General features: G+C 41.4%; 1 protein-coding gene across 2 annotated transcripts in view; it reads right to left on the reverse strand.

Annotated features, from left to right (window-relative positions):
* The window catches only part of MAP2K6 (mitogen-activated protein kinase kinase 6), a 129,768-nt gene that overhangs the window by 49,842 nt on the left and 64,045 nt on the right, over nucleotides 1–15,881 (reverse strand). The window lies entirely within an intron of this gene.

Here is a 15,881-nt window from a genome sequence, read left to right on the forward strand (position 1 = left end):
ATGTTGAGTGAAATAACTCAGACACAGAATGGCAAATATTACACGTTCTCATTTATTTATGGGAGCTAAAACTTTTTAGAAAGAGAAAAAAGCAAACAAAGAAAAAAATCCATGAGTATCAGTTTTGCTGCAAATACAGTGATTGATCAAACTGGAGACAATTATGCTTAGTGAAATAAGCCAATCCCCCAAAAACAAATATCATGTTTTGCCTAATTTGTGGTAAATAATATACAGAGTATAAAAAAGTAATGTTTATGTGCAAAATTAACATCTTGAAATTTGATTATTGTTTATAGCCCTTGTCTATACTCTTGAAGAACAGTGGTTTTTCTACTTATTACTACTTGAATTCTTTGTTAAGTGGAGAGTTAAGCTTGTGATTATAAGGAAAACTGAAACTATGTCATTATAAAAGTTAAGGAAAAATAAGAAAAGAAGGAGGGGAGTGGGTAGCAGTGAGGGAGGGAGGGCAGGTATGGTGGGAAGTATCATTATGCTCTTCAAACTGTATATATGAGGGGGCTGGCACTATGGTGTAGTAGGCTAAGTTCTACCTGTGGCACACGGCATCCCATATGGACACAGGCTCGTGCCCCAGCTGCTCCTCTTCCTGTCCAGCTCTCTGCTATGGCCTGGGAAAGCAGTGGACGATTGGGCCCCTGCACCCAGCAGAAGTTCCCGGCTCCTGGCTTTGAATCAGCTGTTACAGCCACTTGGAAAATGAACCAGAAGATTGAAGAAGTCTGTAACTCTGCCTCTCAAATAAATAAATTCTTAAAAAAAATAAGGGGGGGGGGGGTGCTGTGGCCTAAATGTTCATCAAAACTCGTGTGTTGAGGCTCACTAGGCTAATCCTCCACCTGTGGCGCCAGCACCCCGGGTTCTAGTCCCGATCGGAGTGCTGGATTCTGTCCCGAATGCTCCTCTTCCAGTCCAGCTCTCTGCTGTGGCCCGGAAGTGCAGTGGAAGATGGCTCAGGTTTTTGGGCCCTGCACCCCATGGGAGACCAGGAGAAGCACCTGGCTCCTGGCTTCGGATTGGCGCGGTGCGCCGGCCGCAGTGTGCTGCCAGAGCGGCCGTTGGAGGGTGAACCAACGGAAAAAGAAGACCTTTCTCTCTGTCTCTCTCTCACTGTCCACTCTGCCTGTCCCCCCCAAAAAAAGAAAGAAATAAAAAATGCCCACTCGAGGCTGGCACCATGGCTTAGTAGGTTAATCCTCCACCTGCAGCGCCGGCATCCCATATGCACGCCAGTTCAAGTCCTGGCTGCTCCTCTTCCAATCCAGCTCTCTGCTATGGCCTGAGAAAACAGTACAAGATGGCCTAAGTGCTTGGGCCCCTGCACCAGTATGGGAGACCCAGAAGAAGCTTCTGGCTCCTGGCTTCTGATTGGTGCAGCTCTGGCCATTACAGTCATTTGGGGAGTGAACCAGTAGATGGAAGACCTCTCTCTGCCTCTCTTCTCTCTCTGTAACTCTGACTTTCAAATACATAAATAAACCTTTAAAAAAAAAAGACTACTTTGCAGGTGATCTCACTTTTAATTTATGTTAAACTGCTGGATTTTATACAACCTAGTAAGCCATATTAAACTCTTTTAAGATTTATTTATTTACTTGAGAGGCAGAGTTACAGACCTAATTACAATCAGGGTAATTATATCTGATATGTCTTCAAATATTTAATATTTCTTTAGAGTGAATACATTCAAAATCCTATCTTCTAGGATTCTTTTGGACAGAAATACTCAGTACACTAACATTATCTATAGTCATCCTACTATTTAATTACACTTTAAAAATATTTACCAAAGCTGAATTTTTCTGTATGTCTACTACAACTTGTGTTCACTTTTTGTGAACTTCCTGTTCATGTAATTTGCTCACTTTTCTATTAAATAATTATTATTTTATTCAAAAGAGGGCATTGCCCCTTTTATAAACACACACATACACACACACACCCCAGATGTGCACATTCGCTTTTTTTCCTTTCACATTATACAAAGTTTTTAATTTTTATGCTCCTTACTATCTCTGCATTTTCATAAGGCAGGAACATTCTTTCCTCTTCCTCAATGATGACATAGCTGTCTCAATACCACCTGCTAATTCTGCTCCTCTTTGCTGGAGTAAAGGAAGAAATGCTGACCTTCTTCCAGTTTTTTCTAACTCCCTGCCATCTGGGAGAAAAAGTTATAAGGAAGAAATATAGCCCTTTCTCCAGGCCTATGGCACATTCTGAAATTCTTCATGTTCCCTACCACCAAGAAACAAAAGGGTAAAGAAACAATGGCCAAAGCAATATTAAATATATGACAAGATGATTTACCCTATAACTCAAATCCTACAGCCTGAAAAACTTTAATCCTTCCCCCTCGTGGCTGTTCCTGCAGCATCAAGCCACCTTTGTCTCCAGAGAAGTGGGGTAGTTTCGAGAGTCGTGTTTTGCAAAGTGACACTTGACTTTTGTTTTCCTTTATACATTCCTGCCTAAGTGCATCTCTCACCGGTACACTTCCAGCTGGAGGTCCATGACAGTCAATTAAAAGGCAAAGATTAAGAAATAGTTTTAAGGAAACTACCTTTAAAGAGAATGTTAATCTACAAAAAAAAAAAAAAACCCTTATTTTTCAAAGTAGTTTGCTTTATGCAAGTGTATTTATATTTCAATACTATTTCAGATCTTCACATAATCCTTAAAGGGAAAATCCCATAGTTCTATTGAACTTAAACTTTTGTGTTTTACTTCTGAATAAACCATCATTGTTACAATTAACAAATATTGCTTCAAGCAATGCCATAACTCAGGGTGTGAAAGGAAGTGGAGTCCTCTTAGTCTTGAGGAATAACTGTGAAACCATTCCAAGCTGTCACCTTGAAATATGTAAATCAGTTAATATCCAAGCCTGAGCATGAGAAAAAAGTATAAAAATTCCCTATTACACAAAACAATGTTCCATCTATCTATGTGATCTCAGAAATATTAGATGTATGGATTTAAATATGCTTGATGATGTCTAATACACATTCTTACCCATATAGTGTCCAAACTGATTTCAAAGGCTAATCAAAAATAGAAGGAGTCAATTTATAATGATCCCTAGATACATTAAATTCATAAGATTTTTTGAAGTTTTTATTAGAGTAATTTCAGCTGAATGTCATTGATGAAAATTCTTGCAAGCTTTATTACTGGAGGCAGTACGAAATATTGAAGGAAGTGCTCACTCATACCTATAGATAGTCAGATGATTTGAAAGTTTCCAAGAGAGCCACATTGAATTCCTGGCTCTTGGATCTGGCCTGGTCCAACTCTGGCTGTTGGAAGCGTTTGGGTTGTGAATTAGCAGATGGGAGATCTCTATTTCTTTTTCTCTCTCTTTCTGTATCACTGCCTTTCAAATTCATTAAATATAATTTAAATAAAAATACATATTATGGGGCCAATGCTATGGCATAGCAGATAAAGCGGCCATCTGCAGCGCCGGCATCCCATATGGGCGCCAGTTCAAGTCCCAGCTGCTCCACCTGCAATACAGCTCTCTGCTATGGCCTAAGAAAACAGTACAAGCCAGCGCCGTGGCTCAACAGGCTAATCCTGCACCTAGCGGCGCCAGCACACCGGGTTCTAGTCCCAGTCGGGGTGCCGGATTCTGTCCCGGTTGCCCCACTTCCAGGCCAGCCCTCTGCTGTGGCCAGGGAGTGCAGTGGAGGATGGCCCAAGTGCTTGGGCCCTGCAACCCATGGTAGACCAGGAGAAGCATCTGGCTTCTGCCTTCGGATCAGCATGCCGGCCGCGGTGGCCATTGGAGGGTGAACCAACGGCAAAGGAAGACCTTTCTCTCTGTCTCTCTCTCACTGTCCACTCTGCCTGTCAAAAAAAAAAAAAAAAAAAAAAAAGAAGAAGAAGAAGAAGAAGAAGAAAAGAAAACAGTACAAGATGGCCCAAGTCCTTGCGCCCCTGCACCTGGGTGGGAGACTTGGAGGAAGCTCCTGGCTCCTGGCTTTGGATTGGCGCAGCTCCAGCCATTGCGGCCAATTGGAGAGTGAATTAGTGAATGGGAGACCTCTCTCTCTCCCTCTCTGCCTCTCCTTCTCTCTCTGTAAATAACTCTTAAAAATAAAAAATTTTTAAAATAAAAATATATATTATAAAAGTGTTCAAGAAAATTGTGTGTGATAATTTGGGAAAAAGAAGCCTAGTGGGAAGGTGCCAAAGCCATTCATTAACTTGAGAACTTGGGAAGCTAATATAGATAAATCTCATCTTTAAAATGAGAATACCAATATCTTCCTTGGCAGAGTTAAAAGGACTAAGCAATATATACAGTGAAGCTTTACAAACACATGTTTGGTAAATGAAGCTTTATGAGCATATGTGGGTAAGAGGTACTTTCTTAATAACAAGTGACTACTAATGAGAAAAACATCATAATGTCAATTTGAATTTATTGGGTACTTGTTACATGTAAAGCACATGCATTATTTAATTAATTAATTTTTTATTTTTTTAAATTATTATTTTAATGAATTATGTTTTTATTTTTTAAAATTTTATTTAAGAAATACAAACTTCATGCATTACAAACTCAGGAACACAGTGATTCTTCCCACCCTACCTCCCTCCTGCCCTTGCTCCCACCCTTCCTCCTCCTTCTCCCATGGATCATTACAATTGCAATGGGGTGAGTGTTATCTCCATTATTTCAATGACTCTGTCCAGATAAAGCTTATATGGATAAGAGCAGTCAGTTTTCTCATACAATATAATTGCATTTAGTCCTTCAACCAAAACTGCTCTTCATCACAAGTCTATTTCCACTAGCTTGTGGAAGGATTGTTGCTGAACTGTGTCAGGGCTATATATAAATTCTGAGATCCAAAGGAAAAAGTCCTGGATTAAATCCACTGTACTGGCTTTCTGCTCATATGACCAGGCTTCTCTAGATAACACATGCAAGTTATAAAGCTGTTTATTTACCAGGAGCTGATGTGACATGATCTAGGCGGTTCAGCGGTCTAGACTCAACTAGAAAACTATATTGCTATGACTTTTGCCCAGGATATTATAACCTTTCTGGATTTCAGTTCCCCTGATGCTAAATGAAAAACATTAGTTCAATGAACCAGTTTTCTCACTAAATAATGTTCTCGTATTCGAGAGGCGCCCTATAGAAGTTTATATATCAGTCCATAAAGTTTTCTACTTGTAGATACCTCTGCAGTGTGTTTAGAAACCAACAGCCCTTTCCTAAGGTTCATGATGACAATGAGAATCTTTTTCTCTACCTCACATAAATTACATTAGCAGGAGGGGTAATAATCAAGGGACTATTTGAAAAGCTGTAGATGTGGTCCCTGTGTGCAAGATGCTGTGTCTAACTGATGCTTGTGTTGTGTGTGGTGATGTTTCCCTCACTATATCAAAGAAAAGGGCTCTTAGTGAATCCATGAGTCATCGATCACCCTATCCTGATGGCAATGTCAAATGACGCTTCTCCCTTCCTGGTCAAGGACTCACCAGTCCCAGACTAAACAGTCAAGGTCACTGAGAATCTTAAATTTGATGTCATGCCAGAATTCAAAGCATGAAAATAAAATGAATACACAAAACTAAATATATGTCAGTGATTCTCTTGGGGCATTTTCTGTGTAGAAAGAATTTCTCTCTCTTAGGACTAAGGACAGTATTTTCTCTCATTCTCTACATGCCTAAAAAAATAAACAAACTAGGTCTTATACCAAATAACTCACTGAATCCAGCCCTGTAACCAGAATGTTTCTACTTGTGGTTGCTGAGCTTCTAGCACAATGCCTGGGAAAACAATTTAGAAAATCTGCTCTCCTCCATGTGGCAAGCTCATTTTTCCATCATATGAAGAATGTTTCTCAGTGTGATACATTCTAGACTTAATTGTAGCACAAGCCTCCCAATTCTGTCATCTCAGTCTCCTTATCAAACATTTAAATAGGGGCCAGCGTTGCAGTGCAAAGGGTTAAACCACCACTTGCAAAGCCAACATCTCATACCAGGGTGCTGGTTGGAGGCCTCACTGCTCCACTTCCATTACAGCTTCCTACTAATGCACCTGGGAAAGCAGCAGATGATGACCCAGATACTTGGGTCCCTGCCACCCACACGGGAAACCCAGTTGGAGTTATTGCCTCCTGGCTTCTGCCAGGCCTAACCCTGGCTTTTGCAGGCATTTGGAGAATGAACCAGTGGATGGAAGATCTCTCTCTCTGTCTTTCCCTCTCTCTGTCACTCTACCTTTTGAATAAATAAGTAATTTTTTTTTTTAAAAAGTTCACATAAATTGGGTGAGTGTTGGGCCTAGTGGTTAAGATACATTGCTGGGCCAGTGCCATGGCTCACTAGGCTAATCCTCCACCTAGCAGTGCCGGCACACCGGGTTCTAGTCCCAGTCGGGGCGCCGGATTCTGTCCCGGTTGCCCCTCTTCCAGGCCAGCTCTCTGCTGTGGCCCGGGAGTGCAGTGGAGGATGGCCCAAGTGCTTGGGCCCTGCACCCCATGGGAGACCAGGAGAAGCACCTGGCTCCTGCCTTCGGATCAGCGCGGTGCGCCAGCCGCAGCGCGCCAGCCGTGGCGGCCATTGGAGGGTGAACCAACGGCAAAAGGAAGACCTTTCTCTCTGTCTCTCTCTCTCTCTCTCTCTCACTATCCACCCTGCTTGTCAAAAAATAAAAAATAAAAAAATAAAAATAAATAAAAAATAAAATAAGATACATTGTTGGAGTTCGTGGGTTTGGTGTCCGCCTCTAGCTCCTGACTGCAACTTCCTGAGAATACAGACCCTGGGAAGCAATGGTGATGCCTCAAATAATTGGGTTCATGCCACCAACCCAGAAGCCCATACTGAGTTTCCAGCTTCCAACTTCGGCCTCTGTCCAGTCCTGTCCCTTGCAGGGATTTGAGGAGTGAACCAGTAGATGGGAGATCTCTATCTATAGTGTTCTCTCTCTCAGTGTGTGTGTGTGTGTGTGTGTGCATACACACACCTGGCTCTCAAATAAATAATATTTTTAAATGTTTTTCAAAGTTCATATAAATGAAAATAAGAGAATCCATAGAAAATTAACTGAAAAATAAGAGAGCATAGTATACCAGGAAAAATAATGATCTAAGGAATATTTGGATGCTTAGTTTCTATATATTTGTTGTTACTCACTGTCAAGGCAAGAAAAGAAGCTGGAGGGGTCAAGGGTCACAAGAGGGCAGAGAGGTGCACAGACATGACGGGGCAGTAACCCCCAAAGCACTGTGTTTCTGAAAATGCAGTGGAGTGATGAAGCCTCGGAGGAAAGAGAGACGATCTAATGGGAGGGAAGTTGAGAGAGGCACTCATTATTGATGTATAACTGGGTGTTCTGCCAAGATTTTCCCTGGGGTCCTATGAAACACAAAACCAAGAAACAGTAGAATTGGAGTTTCTGCACTTTTTTTTTTTTTTTTTTTTTTTTTTTTTTTTGACAGGCAGAGTGGACAGTGAGAGAGAGAGAGAGAGAGAAAGGTCCTCCTTTGCCGTTGGTTCACCCTCCAATGGCCACCGCGGCCGGCGCACCGCGCTGATCTGAAGGCAGGAGCCAGGTGCTTCTCCTGGTCTCCCATGGGGTGCAGGGCACAAGGGCTTGGGCCATCCTCCACTGCACTCCCGGGCCATAGCAGAGAGCTGGCCTGGAAGAGGGGCAACCGGGACAGAATCCGGCGCCCCGACTGGGACTAGAACCCGGTGTGCTGGCGCCGCTAGGTGCAGGATTAGCCTAGTGAGCCGCGGCGCCGGCTGGAGTTTCTGTACTTTCAAAAGAAATTTTACCCAGCACTTGTATAGTGTACAAGCTTCCGAGAAAGTAGTCAATGTCCTGCGAGAAACATGAGAGAAAATTCGAACAGGCAAGCAAACTATGCAAGGCTGAAAAGCAGACATGACCTGAAACTTCTTGATTTCTAAAAGCCTCCTCCTTCCCAAAGTTCCTCATCATAAAACCTGGAAACAAATGACTCAGAAGCGGTTCCCAGTTCAAGAACTGTGCACACATCTCAACGGTCACATGTAAGTACGTGATTTCTTTACTTTCCTAAAAATCTTGAAAGGTATTCTACTAAAGAATTTCAATCCACAATCTCCGAGTTACACACCCCACAGTCTAAAATATGATTCATGATATTATCTTTGCACTACAATTCTTATTAATAGCTGCTGAAATGTAATTTCATCTACTCACCTATTTATCATACAAATGACCTATTTAAAAGTGTGTAATACAGTGCCCATCACAGTCAATTTTAGAACATTTTCATCACCCACAAAACAAATACCACACTCACTAAAAGTCACTCCCCATCCATTTATCTCCATCACCTCCACTCCCACTAGCCCTAGGAAACCACGAATCAACTTACATTCTCTCTAGATTTGTCAATTCTAGACACTTTGTATAATGGAATCAATCATTATGTATGTTTTTTTATTTTTTGACAGACAGAGTGGACAGTGAGAGAGAGAGACAGAGAGAAAGGTCTTCCTTTGCCGTTGGTTCACCCTCCAATGGCTGCCGCGGCCGGCACGCTGCGGCCGGTGCACCTCGCTGATCCGATGGCAGGAGCCAGGAGCCAGGTGCTTTTCCTGGTCTCCCCTGGGGTGCAGGGCCCAAGTACTTGGGCCATCCTCCACTGCACTCCCGGGCCACAGCAGAGAGCTGGCCTGGAAGAGGGGCAACCGGGACAGAATCTGGCGCCCCGACTGGGACTAGAACCCGGTGTGCTGACGCCACAAGGTGGAGGATTAGCCTAGTGAGCCGCGGCTCCAGCCTCATTATGTATGTTTTTATGACTGGCTCATGTCACTTAGAAGAATGTTTCAAGGTTCCTCCAGAACATAGCCTGTATCAGTCCTTCTCCTTTCTATCACTAATAATGCCCATTCATCAGTTGATGGACATTTGTAATGTTTTCACTTTTTGACTATCATGAATCTTGCTGCTATGTGCATTCATGTACAGCACAACATTTTACAGATATATATATATGTATATATGTATATGTATATTTCATTTTCTTTGGTATATACCTAAGGGTAAAATTTCTGGGTTCAACAAGAACTCTGTTTAATCTTTCATGAAACTGTTAAACTGTTTCTCAAAACAATTATGCCTGTTTACATTCCCACAAAATTTGGATAGGATTCCAATTTCTCCACATCCTGGCTAACACTTGCTATTATTATTATTTTTTTAATTTTGCTATAGTAGTCATACTAGTAGATGTCAATTATATCTCGTGGGGTTTTGACTTGCTCTTCCCTGATAGTTAATGATGTTGAAATTAATGCCTTGTTTTTATTGGCTGCTTGTATATCTTCTCGGGTAATGTTTCTGTTTAAACCCTTCTCTTATTTATTAATTTGGGTATCTTGTTATTTATTTTTAAATTGTTAAAGTTCTTTATTCTAGATACAAGTCCTTTATCAGGTATATGATTTATAAATATTTCCTCCCATTCTTCCAGCTGCCTTTTCAGCTTTTTGATGTATCTTTTGACACACAAAAGTTTTTAACTTTGATGAAATCCAATTTATCCTTTTATCAGTTTCTTGGGGATTGACTGTGTTATCTGAGAAACCACTGACTCGCCTGAGGCCATGAAGTTGACAGCTATGCTTTCACATAAGAATTTTGTAGTTTTGGCTTCTACATTCAGATATTTTATTTATTTTGAAGTAATTTTTGTATGTGGTGTGAGGTAGGGCATCCAAATTCACTCTTCGCATTCGTATATCCAGTTGTCCCAACAGCATTTGCTAAAAAAGACTATCCCTTCCCCCACTGAATTCCCCTGGCTCTTTTGCTGAAAATCAACTAACTATAAGTGTGAGAAGCTATTCCTGGACTCTCAGTCCTATCCCACTAATAGATGTCTATCCTTATGTCAGTATCACACTGTCTTAGTCACTGTAGCTTTGTAGTAAGTTTTGAAATCAGGAAATGTGATTCCTTCATATTTGCTGTTTTTTCTAACCTGTTTTGGCTACTCTGTATTCCTTGAATTACCTTGTGAATTTTAGGATTAGCCACAGAAATTCTGATGAGAAATGCAATTCATCTTTAGGTCAATTTGGGGACTATCATCATCCTGACGATATTAAGTTTTCTGATCCATGAACATGGTGTGCCTTTCCACTTTTTAAGGTCTTCTCTAATTTCTTTGAAGAGTTCAGCTCCCAGGGCTGGTGTTGTGGTGTAGTGGGTAAAGCCACTACCTGCAACACCAGCATCCCATATGGGTTCTAGTTCATGCCCAACCTGCTCCACATCCAATCCAGCTTCCTGATAGTGGCAGAAAATGGCCCAAGTATCTGGGACCCTGTCACTCATAGGAGTCCTGGAAGAATCTTCTGGCTCCTAGCTTCTGGCCCAGCCTTGGCCTTTGTAACTGTCGCTCCCCCTCTTCACGGAGGAACGACACAGGACCCTGTGTTGTTCTTTTGTCTGCTCGGCCCTTCCCGGGTTTGCTGCTGGTTCTTCCCGGGTTGGCTGCTGACCCTTCCACCTCCGTGGAAGGGCGGTTCCCCCTGCCACATTCCCCACTTCCGCGGGGGAGCGGCACACCGCCGGCCGGCTCTCTCGGGGGCTGCACAGGTGTTCCCCTTAGATGTTCCCCTTAGATGTTCCTGGTGCATGCCGTCTCTCTCCTCCTTTATAGTCCTCTTCCACCAATCCCAACTCTGCTACCCACACGCCGAGTACGCTGCTCTCCTCCAATCAGGAGCAGGTCCCACAGTTTATTGGTTGAACTGGAGGCAGCTGTGTAGAAGCTGTTTCCCTTCTCAGCGCCATATTGTGGGAAAGCAGATGCATAGAATAAGTCTTAATTCCAGTAACTTAGTCTAGTCCGAGTTGCTCCCAGTTGCTCCCCACAGTAACCATCTGGGAAGTGAACCAACAGATAGAAGATCTCTGTTTCTCTCTCTCTTTCTGTAAGTCTGACTTTTAAATAAATGAATTAATCATTTTGTAAAAAGGAGTATAGCTTTCAGAGTATAAGATTCGCTTTTATTTTGTTAAATTTATTCTCAAGTATTTAATTCTTTTTGGTGTTATTATAAAGAAATTTTTTTCCAAATTTCATTTTCAGATTGATCATTACTAGCCCATAAGGATAATTGATTTTATATACTGATATTGTATCCTGTAACCTAGCTGAACTTGCTTATTCATTTGAATAAGTTATTAGTGATTCCTCAGAATATTCTGTACATACCACTTACAAGTAGAAATTGTTTTCCTTTCTCTTCCTTCCCAACATGGATGCTGTTTATTTCACTTCCTTGCTTTACTGCCCTGGCATTGGATAGGCCCTGGCAGTATAATATTGAATGTAAGTGGAAAGAACGAACATCCTTGTCTTGTTCCTGATCTGGGGACGGGGGATACCCTCTGATTTTGCCTCAGCTTGTGCCAAGCCCTCATACCATCATCACCAACTAAAATAAGGCTGCTCTGATATAGTAATTTGCCCTCATTTAAAATTATTTGAAGGGCAGTTTGACTAAGCTTGTCATATTAACTACACAGTCCTTTTGTCCTAGAAATTCTACCACTAGGAATATATCCTATAGATACAATTCACACTCATGCAAAATGACATGTGCGCAAGTTTTCTCAACACAGTAGTGTCTATATCATCAACTGTTCAACAACAGGGGATTGGTCAGATGAATTCTAGGAATTCACACAATGGAATTCTACATAGCTGAACAAGAGACTATGGCAGTTTCTTACATATTAAGATGGGAAGTTCTCCAAAATATATGAAGTGAAATAATGAAGATACAAAAGACTATATATTCTCATTTGTATTAAAAATGCACTTATTTGCTTGTATATGCATAAAACACCATTGAAAAAATACATTAGAAACTAATATTAGTTGCCAAGATTCTGGAAGAGAAAGCTATTCTACTGCAAACTTTCGTAAACTTTTTCAGTTTGGGTCATGTGGATAGGCTGTTTTAGGGAGTTGATCTGTAAAAAGAGAAGGAGGAAAGTGTATAGAAAATAAGCAGGAAGCTATTAGAAAAGATGTGGTCCAGGAGCCTGCATTGTGGTGCAGTGGTTTAAAGTCTTGGCCTGAAGCACTGGCATCGCATATGGGCGCCGGTTCTAGTCCCAGCAGCTCCTCTTCGGATCCAGCTCTTTGCTATGGCCTGGGATAGCAGAAGATGGCCCAAATCCCTGGGCTCCTGCACCCATGTGGGAGGCCCGGAAGAAGCTCCTGGCTCCTGGCTTCTGATCAGCGTAGCTCCGGCCATTGCAGCCATCTGGGGAGTGAACCAGCGGAACCTCTCTCTCTGTCTCTACCTCTCTATATAACTCTTTCAAATAAATAAAATAAATCTTAAAAAAAAAAAAGAAAATAGGTGGTCCAACCAGTGGTTGTGCTGTCTAGAATCCAAGACAAAAGAATTTGTTAGGTAGAGGTGAAATTGGTTAAAAGATTACTGATTATAGCTTAATTCTCCCTTTCCTTGAATGTGAGCTGGACTTAGTGCATTAGTGGACCAAGTGATTAAACTAAACACCGCCAGAAATAAATCATACTGATATCACATACTTCCCAATATAATATTATGGGAAAGACATGTCACCTCTCTTACAGTGTTCTCTTAAACTCACAATGCATTCTGATTATAAGAAAAATATTTCATGAGAAAAATATTAAATGGAACTAAAAGAGATTCTATGGACTGAATATGCCCCCTTTAATGGATTCATACTCATCTATTGAAATCCTACCTTCCCACATCTGACAGTATTAGAAAGTCAGATCTTTTGGTAATAAGGCCATAAGGTTAGAATCTTCAGAAATGGGATTAGCACGCTTATAAAAAGAGATACCAGGCCGGCACCACAGCTCAATAGGCTAATCCTCTGCCTTGCGGCGCCAGCACACCAGGTTCCAGTCCTGGTCGGGGCGTCGGATTCTGTCCCAGTTGCCCCTCTTCCAGGCCAGCTCTCTGCTGTGTCCCGGGAGTGCAGTGGAGGATGGCCCAAGTGTTTGCCCTGCACCCCATGGGAGACCAGGAGAAGCACCTGGCTCCTGCCTTCGGATCAGCATGGTGTGCTGGCCGCAGCGCGCCAGCCGCGGCAGCCATTGGAGGGTGAACCAATGGCAAAAGGAAGACCTTTCTCTCTTTCTCTCTCTCTCTCTCACTGTCCACTCTGCCTGTATGCAAAAAAAAAAAAAAAAAATAGAGAGAGATACCAGGCAGATCCTCTCTCTGCCAGTCATGAGATTATACAACAAGAGGACAGCCATCTGCAGAGTATGGTAGTTCTTCATCAGGCCTGGGATCCTCACCAGGCTTGCTGACATTTTGATGTTGAATTTTCCGGTCTCCGGGACTGTGAGAAATAAATGTTTGTATATGTAAGTCACTGACACTTTCAAATTCTGCTACGGTAGCCCAAATGAGCTAAGCCAAGGAATCTTCTACAAAATACTTGATGAGTGTTCTTCACAATTGTAAAGATTGTGAAAATTAATGGAAGACTTCAAAATTGCCACGGATCAAAGGAGAAAAAAATGTATGTTGACTAAATGCAATGTGCTACCATGGATTGGATACTAAGATGGAAAACTGGTGAAATGCAAATAAAGCCTGAACTCTGGCCAATCATGACACACCAGTGTTTACTGCATAGCTTTAACAAAAGCATCATGGTTTTATCAGATGTTCACATTAGGAGAAATGGGATGAAAAACACTAGGGAACTCTCTGTGCTATCTATACCACATTTTTGTGTGACTTTATACATGTTCTAAGATTAAAAAAAAAGTTAATCTAAAAGTAAAGAGAAAAGAAAAACAAAGTCAGATGACACAAAAGCCAGAAAACAGTAGCAAATAACAGAACAGTCTACAGATTGGATAGAAGTGGTATGTGATTCCATAAAGACTCCTGTTATCACAAGGACCCAGTTTATTTCCTCAGTCTGATGTAATTAGAATCTTGGAGACTTAAGTCACTTAACTTTCCTGGACTCAGTTTCTTTGCTTAAAAGTCCAGGGATCAGACTAGTTAATTTTACAGTCTACATATTTAATTGAAATATTTTCTGAGGTCAACCTTACACTAAGCCCCTTACATGCATTTACAGCTCATAACCATCCTATAAAAATAAACTATTTTCTAAAAATTTTAAAGTTGGATTGTCATATGATCTAGTAATTCCAGTCCCAGAGATATAACCAAAATAATTGAAAACAGAATGTTACAGGCCAAAATGTGTTCCCATAAAATTCATATGTTAAAGTTCTAACTCCCAGGATGTCAAAAATATCATTTTATTTGGAGATACGTCTTTAAAAAGATGGTTAAGTTAAAATATGGTCATGAGAATGGGGCCTAATCTAAGACTGCTGGCATCCTTATCAGCAGAAAAAACATGGACACACATATACACACAGTGAGAGGCCACTTGAAGATACACAGAAAAGATGGCCATCCACAAGCCAAGACAAAAGACCTTAGAAGAAACTAACCCTGATACCACTTGGATCTCAGACTTCCAGCCTATGGAATTTCCATCAATTAAGCACTATCTGGGGCACTCTGCTATAGAAGCCCTAGCAAAGTAATACACAGTCTTCAAAAAGATATTTTTGCACACATGTTCATGGCAGCATTATTTATAATAATCAAAAAGTGGAAGCAACTCAAGTGCCCATTGATGGATAAACACATTGTGGTATTTTACATACAATGGAGTGATTCTGTCTTAAAAATAAAGGGAATTCCGGCACATGCTACAACACAGATGAACCTTGGCGATCACACACTAAGTAAAACAAACCAGTCACAAAAGGACAGACTCTGTATGACTCTACTTATTATACAAGATACCAAGAGTAGTCAAATTCAAAAAGAGAAAATAATGATGGCTGCCCAAAGGCACAGAAATGAGTTGTAGGCTTTCGATGGGTGCAGAATTTCACTTGTATCAAATGAAGAGTGCTAAAGACAGATGATCAACCACATGAATGTCCTTAATGACATTGAATTGGACTCCAGTTAAGACAGTAAATTCCAAGTTATATGTGTTTTGCCACAATTACAAATAAAACTTTTTTTTCAAAAAGCAAAAATGAACTAGCATTCTCATTTTACAAGTTCAGAAACTAAAGTTTAAATGCCAACCTGTCCTTACGCACTAACAGTCAATATTCCTCCCAATTCAGGTCTAAATTCAAAGCTCAAGCTAGAAGTACTACTTTTCCAACCCAGCAATGAAGTTTTCCATTTTAAATAAAAAGGAAGCATTATTTTTTATTCTGCTTTCCCCATATATCCCTGAACTCAGGTTGTTTTCAGATGATTTTGCTTTCCCAACATGCATTTTGTTTGCTTAGCTACGCCAGAGGTGTAGACTTTCTTTGGAAGCTTATTTGAGTCCTTCCCAGCCTTCGCCTCCCTTCCCAATCTCTATATTCCCAACTGGTACTATGGCCCCTTGTTTCAGGATCTAACAAGAGGAAGAAAGAAATGGACTTTTTCCAAAATACCCAGTGGCTCTGGTGACAGATGCCAAGACAGCTTCCTCCTTCTATGCCAAAGGCTACATTCCCCGAAGTAAAAGGAGTTGCTACTTCTCCCCAATTGTCTCAATATCCAAGAGCTGTTGGGCCAGAAGCTTTGCTTCATGAAAAGCTGAAACTTATACCGTCCCAGGGGGTAATACTATGCAAAGAGTCCTGTTCTCCCTGCATGCCAAGTTGCAAACAGGTTAGGGCTGGTGGGGAGAACGGAATGTCCTGTGAAAAAGAGGAGGGGCTCCTGCTGTGGTGTTTCACGTGCTG

The sequence above is a fragment of the Oryctolagus cuniculus genome, chromosome 17 (assembly GCF_964237555.1).
Source record: "Oryctolagus cuniculus chromosome 17, mOryCun1.1, whole genome shotgun sequence".
Classification (NCBI taxonomy): Eukaryota; Metazoa; Chordata; class Mammalia; order Lagomorpha; family Leporidae; genus Oryctolagus; species Oryctolagus cuniculus.